Here is a 7,561-nt window from a genome sequence, read left to right on the forward strand (position 1 = left end):
ACACTGAAACCCACCCCGCTCATTAGCACACCAACCAAGACATCTCGCAATTAGCAAAACCTCAAATTAGCGCCACCAAATGAGCGTCGGGGCCACTCCCCCGGGCGGGTTCAGGGAATCCGGAGGCTCCCGGAGCTCTGGACTGGGATTGGAGCAAACTCGGCTGCCCAAGGGCGGGCTCAGGTTACGGCGCTGGGGACAAAAGCTCCTTCATGGGTGTGCGCGCACTGAGGTCACTTGTCGTGCATATATGGAATATATGGAATATATGGAATATATTTATGGTTTGTAGGCAGTGGAGGCCGTGCTTAAATCCCAGCCAGACCTTTGAACATAGAACAGATTTGGCACATTTGGCTACAGTTTAAAATCTGACTGCTTCCAGATTTTGGTCTGTTTTGTTTTTTTTAATTAAGAAAACAAACCCCGTGTCACTCTGTCCCCAACAGCTGCAAGGATTAAACGACTGCAATTCTGTTATTGTCGGGAAGCTCAGAGCTCAAATGATGCCAGTTGGGATTTGGGAGATCCCATCTGGATACTGGGAGCAGCTCCGGCATTCCCAGGGCAAGGAACAGCAACTGGGGCAAAATAATGGCCGGGATTCAGAAAGGGACTGGGGGCAGGGGAAAAGGGATTCGGGGAAGGGGGGAAAAGGGATTCGGGGAAAGGGGGGAAAAGGGATTCGGGGAAAGGGGGGAAAAGGGATTCGGGGAAAGGGGGGAAATAAGGGGATCCAGGCAAGGGGGAAAATTAAAAAAAGGGGATCCAGGCAAGGGGGAAAATTAAAAAAGGGGATCCAGGCAAAGGAGGAACAAAAAGGGATCCAGGCAAAAGGAGAAAAAAATAAAGGGATCGAGGCAAGGGGGAAAATTTATAAAAGGGGATCCGCAAAAGAGAAAATTTTTAAAAGGGGATCCAGGCAAAGGAGAATAATAAAAAGGGATCCAGGCAAAGGGGGAAAATGAAGGGATTTAAGGAAGGTAAAAGGGGATCCAGGAAAGGGGAAAAGGGATTTAAGGAAGGTAAAAGGGGATCCAGGGAAGGCAAAAGGGATTTAAGGAAGGTAAAAGGGGATCCAGGAAAGGGGAAAAGGGATTTAAGGAAGTTAAAAGGGGATCCAGGAAGGGGGAAAAGGGATTTAAGGAAGGTAAAAGGGGATCCAGGGAAGGCAAAAGGGATTTAAGGAAGGTAAAAGGGGACCCAGGGAAGGGGAAAAGGGATTTAAGGAAGGTAAAAGGGGACCCAGGGAAGGAAAAAGGGATTGAAGTGCTGCCTAGACAATCTAAAAAGGAGATCAAACCAGAAACAGACCCTTCCACATGCACAAGCTGCAGCATGGAAAATTCCCAGTAACCCAAGGAAGACTGTCCCGCAGTGAGTGCGACCGGGCTGGGAGAGGTAAGGGAATCCCTGTCCTTGGAGGGTTTTCGAGCTCACCCAGGCAGTGCCAAGCTGACCTAAACTGAAGCTGGGCTGGAGATCTCCCAGTTTGATTTTTCAATTTCTCTAAACCAGCCTCAAGCAGCAGCAGCAGCAGCAGCTCGAGGTGCTGAGCGTCGCCAGACCATGGAGGAGCTGAGCTGCCCTCACCTCGGGTGCCCAGCTGTACCTGCATTCACTCCTGTCCAGTTTTACCCCAATTCCTTGGCCTGTCCCAGCAATGCCCGACGGTCCCCAACCAGCGAAGCCTTCAATCAGGCTCTGCTTCTCACAGAGTGCTCCTTAGGCAGCTCCAGGCTGGTTGCTCAAGGCACATTTCTGTGTGAACATTTCTTTGTCACAGCCTGTTGAGCCCTTCTGCCGCCCAGTGCCTGCAAACCCCAAAGCTCCTCAATGTTTATTTGGCTTTTATCGCCTGATTCAGAACATCCACTCCAGGCCCCGGGAAGCTTTTCCAAAACAAGGGATTGCTCCACTCCCCTTCCTCGCGCTCATTTCCATGGAAAAACGAGGCTGGAGGAAAAGCAGGAGCATCTCTCACCCCTCCCAGCCAAGCTGGGATGCAAAGGTTGATCCCTGCTCAAAGAGCCAGGAACAAATTTCTGTCCAAACACAGCGTTTGGAGGTGGGAACTCCCTGTGCTGAGGTAACTAAAGCCACTTCGGTCACATACATGGGTATTCCCAATCCCATTTTCACACGGGTATTCCCAATTCCATTTTCACACGGGTATTCCCAAATTCCATTTTCACACATATACATTTGGATATTCCCAAATCCCATTTTCACACGCATATTCCCAAATTCTGTTCTCACATGGTTATTCCAGATGCCATTTTTACATGAATATTCCAAATGCCATTTTCACATAGATATCCTAAATCTCATTTTCACATGGGTATTCCCAAATCCTGTTCTCACGTGGTTATTCCAGATCCCATTTTTACATGGACATTCCAAATCCCATTTTCACACAGATATCCTAAGTCCCATTTTCACGTGGATATTCCCAATCCCATTTTCACACGGATATTCCCAATCCCATTTTCACACGGATATTCCCAATCCCATTTTCACGTGGATATTCCCAATCCCATTTTCACACGGATATTCCCAATCCTGTTTTCACATGGTTATTCCAGATCCCATTTTTACATAGATATGCCAAATCCCATTCTCATGTGGATATTCCAAATCCCATTTTCACGTGGATATTCCCCAATCCCATTTTCACGTGGATATTCCCCAATCCCATTTTCACGTGGATATTCCCCAATCCCATCTTCACGTGGATATTCCCCAATCCCATTTTCACGTGGATATTCCCCAATCCCATCTTCACGTGGATATTCCCCAATCCCATCTTCACGTGGATATTCCCCAATCCCATCTTCACGTGGATATTCCCCAATCCCATCTTCACGTGGATATTCCCCAATCCCATCTTCACGTGGATATTCCCCAATCCCATCTTCACACATATACATTTGGATATTCCCAAATCCCATTTTCACACGGATATTCCCAAATCCCATTTTCACACGGATATTCCCCAATCCCATCTTCACACGGATATTCCCAATCCCATTTTCACACATATACATTTGGATATTCCCAAATCCCATTTTCACACGGCTATTCCAAATCCCATATGTACATGGATATTCTCAATCCTGTTTTCACACGATTATTCCAGATCCCATTTTTACATGGATATCCTAAATCCCATTTTTACATGGATATTCCCATTTTCACATGTATATCCTAAATCCCATCTTTGCATGGATATCCCAATTCCATTTTTTACATGGATATTCCTAATCCTGTTTTCACACGGATATTTCCAATCCCATTTTCATGTGGCTATCCCAAATCCCATTTTTACATGGACATTCCCAATCCCATTTTCACACGGATCCCCCAAGAAGTTTCCACATCACCTGCATGCTTGGAGAAGTCATTTCCTAACCTCGAGGGCAACAGAAAACCCAAACCTCTGCTGATCTGGGGCTGTCAAATCTGCTTAAATTCTAAACACACGCAGGTAACATTTTGGGGTCAACACAAATAAGATGAACTGAACCTCGGGGTGATTTAATTCCTACATTGCTTTCAGGGTGTGTTAGGAAAATCTCCCCAAGTTTCACATCTCAGAGCAACAGTAACACACAGGGGTTTGAACATCAGAATAAAGGCACAGCTGGTGCTGCGCTGGATTTTACGCCCAGGAGAGGGAGATGATGCCAGCCCTGCCCAGAGAAGCTCTGGCTGCTCCTGGCATCCCTGCAAGTGTCTGAAGCAGCCTGGGACGGTGTCACTGGATGATCCTGAGGGATCATTCCAGCCCTTTAAAACTCCGTGATAGGAGCAGCTACAGACTCATCAGGGCACATGTTACAAAGCTGTTATAGCCTGAGGAGTGAAGCGTCCATCTCATGAGGCAGAAAGGCAAAGGATTCCCTCACAGCCCGCAGGAGAGGAATTCCCCTCAGGAGATGGGAAGGGAGACCCTTGAACATAAAACAGGGTTTGATGGGAAGGGAGGGAATTTCCCTGGAAAATCCCCTCAGAGCTGGCCGGGGGTCCCTTCCCAAGTCAGTAAAGAAGTTAAAGGCAGAACCGGCGGGGTCTCCTCTGAGGGCGCCCCGCGGGTCACCCTCAGCCCCTCACGGGGGGACGCGGGGGAATCGCGACTCCTACCGGCTGCAGGAAGCGGCCACGCCGGGGGTTCCGCCCGCTGGGGGCGAGATGCTGACCCTGCCCCGTCTCCTCGCAGAGGGTTTCTGGCCTAGGGGCTCTGCCTCCATGGGGACAGGGACCGGCGGCGGCAGTGGCGGTGGCAGCGGCGGGGGCACCTCAGCCTAGGGAGAAATGGCGGCGGCGGCGGTTTGAAAATGGCGGCGGTGGCAGCGCTGGCCAATCAGGAGCCGGGGGGCGTGGCCAGAGGGCGGCGGCGGGCGCAGCGCCCCCTGGCGGAGCGCGCTGAGGGAGCGCCCCGGCCGCATGGGGGAAACTGAGGCACGGGCGGGGGCATCGCCCTCCGTGTGGAAAACACCAATCACTTGTTGGTTTTTTAAATTTTAAAAGTTTAATAGTAATAAAATGGTTATAAAAATAGTAATGCAATTAGAGTAATGATAATTTGGACAATTTGGATTAGGGCAGCAAGAGACAATAGAAACAAAGAGTTATGGACAGTCTGGGTACCTCTTTCTGGGCAAAATAAGCCCGAAAAAGGACCCACGTTAACAAAGGATTAACCCTTAAAAACAATAACCTGTTGTATATTCATACACCTCATCCATGATGCATAAATTCCATTCAAACACAGGATTCTGTCTGGGCAGTGTCAGCTTCTTCCTCTGAATCCTAACAGCGCCTTCGAGGTGGGAAGAAGTTCGTTTCTCCTGATAATGGAGCAATAAATTCTTTTTCTGTGAAAGATTCAGGTGTCCTGTGGCTGCTGTCTCGCTGCAAGTCCTTTCTTTAATGTGAAAAACGCCAATCACTTGTTTTTTTTAAATTTTAAAAGTTTAATAGTAATAAAATGGTTATAAAAATAGTAATACAATTAGAGTAATGATAATTTGGACAATTTGGATTAGGACAATATGAGACAATAGAACCAGAGTTATGGACAGTCCGGGTACCTTTTCTGAGCAAAATAAGCCTGAAAAAGGACCCACATTAACAAAGGATTAACCCTTAAAAACAACAACCTGTTGTATATTCATACACCTCATCCACGATGCATAAATTCCATTCAAACACAGGATTCTGTCTGGTTAGTGTCAGCTTCTTCCTCTGAATCCTAACAGTGCCCTTGAGACGGGAAGAAGTTCGTTTCTTCTGATAAGAGGGCAATAATAATAATAATAATAATAATAATAATAATAATAATAATCTTTTTCTGTGAAAGATTCAGGTGTCCTGTGGCTGCTATCTCGCTGCAAGTCGTTTCTTTAAAAAAAGAATCCTACACAGCATAGTTTCTATTTTAACAATTTTATAACCTAAAACTATATTTAACGCACTACTTAAGAGAATTAACACAGCATTACTCCATAACACAACACATATCATATTCATTTTAATATTTGCAAAAAGCCAATAATGAAATCCGCATTTTTCACACTCTGCATCCCAGGATTCCTGGGAATCGCGGCGTTGTGGAGGCTGCAGAGACCTTGGGGACAATGGAGTCCAACGTGAGGCTGAGCTTTGGCCACTTTGCCAGACCTGAGCTCTCAGTGCCGCGTCCAGTTCTTCCTTAAACATCTCCAGGGATGGTGAGGCCAGCGCTGCCCTGAGCAGCCCCTTCCAGTGTTTAATCCCCCTTTCTGATGCCTCAGGGTTCAGCTTTTATATTTTTCACATTCTGAGCTGCTTTGGTGTGCAGTTTTGAGCTTCATATTATGGGACGGTGAGCTGTGTGCACAGAGCAGGGAGACAAAACAATTCCTGCTCCAGCTGGGCACCAAGGACAAATGACCCAAATCTCAGCCCAGGAGCACAAACCCCGTGGGCTGGAGCTCAGGTGGGTCCAAGTGTGGGTTTTGCTGTGTCAGATCCCACGTGTGCCCCTTGGAGCCCATGGAATCTCCAGGTGGGGCTGGCCCAGCAGCCCTGGCCCAGGGACAATCCAACCTTTGGGGCCAGGCCTGGCTTTGGGCCCAGCTGGGTCCTGCCCAGAGGGGCTGGGAAGGCCGAGCTCCGCAGGGAGCACGAGGTCACTCTGGGAGCTCCATGGCCAGGACAGGGGCCAGGACAGGAGGGAGCAGCCTCAGGCTGGCCAGGGCAGCTTCAGGGGGGACCCTGGGGACAATTCCCCATGGAAAGGGTTTCCAGTCATGGCACTGGGGTGCCCAAGGCAGGGCTGGAGCTGCCATTCCTGGAGGGGTTCCAGAGCCCTGTGCATGTGGCACTTGGGGACAGGGCTGTCTGATGCCTCAGGTTTGGCTTTTCTATTTGTCCCATTCTGAGCTGCTTTAGTGTGTGGGTCTGGGCTTCATATTATGGGATGGTGAGCGCTGTGCACAGAGCAGGGAGACAAAACAATTCCTGCTCCAGCTGGGCACCAAGGACAAATGACCCAAATCTCAGCCCCAAAAGCACAAACCCCGTGGGCTGGAGAGAGAAAAACAAGCAGGGTGGGACTGCAGGGGCTGAAGCTGGAATGGGACAATGAACTGCAAGGTGCAAATGGAGCAGAACTGATCCCAGGGAGAGACCCCGGGAGCGCTGGTGCATTTTGGGGCCATTTTGGTTCATCTTGGGTGCAGCCCTGGCTGGGCTCTGGTGCTGCCCAAGGTGCATCCATGGAGGAGATCCTTGGAATGAATCCCTGCTTTATTCTGGGACTCTGCCCAGCCTCTGCTCTAGCTCAGCCTGCACAGGGCATCAGTTCCATGGGGAAATTTCCCCAAAATCCCCCCTGAGGCTGCCCTGGCCCAGCCTGAGGCCGTTCCCTCTGCTCCTGTCCCTGTTCCCTGCAGCACAGCCCGACCCCCCCGGCTGTGCCCTCCTGGCAGGGACTTGTGCAGAGCCACCAGGGCCCCCTGAGCCTCCTTTGCTCCAGGCTCAGCCCCTGCCCAGCTCCCTCAGCCCCTCCTGGTTCTCCAGACCCTTCCCAGCTCCCTCAGCCCCTCCTGGTTCTCCAGACCCTTCCCAGCTCCCTCAGCCTCTCCAGACCCTTCCCAGCTCCATTCCCTGGACCCTCTCCAGCCCCTGCAGGTCCTTCCTGACCTGAGGAGCTCAGAGCTGACCCCAAGATTCCAGGGGGTCCCTCAGCAGTGCCAGCTCAGGGACATTCCCTTCCCTAACCCTGCTGGCCACTCCATTCCTGCTAAAATCCAGGTGCCATCGGCCTCCTGCCCACCTGGGCACACCTGGGCATGTCCAGCCACTGTCACCAGCACCCCCAGGGACATTTCCAGCCCCTCAGGAGCATTCCATGAGGTGAACTTGGCCCTTGGTGTTGTTGGAATTCCAACGCATCCATTCCCACCTGCATCCCTGATCCCTGGGAGGGAGCAGCTGGAGCTGTGTCAGGTGGGCTTAGCCTGGATTTTAGGAAAAAAGTTCTTCCTGGGAAGGGGAGCAACAGAGGCAAAAAATC

Source organism: Molothrus ater, chromosome 5 (genome assembly GCF_012460135.2).
Source record: "Molothrus ater isolate BHLD 08-10-18 breed brown headed cowbird chromosome 5, BPBGC_Mater_1.1, whole genome shotgun sequence".
Lineage (NCBI taxonomy): Eukaryota > Metazoa > Chordata > Aves > Passeriformes > Icteridae > Molothrus > Molothrus ater.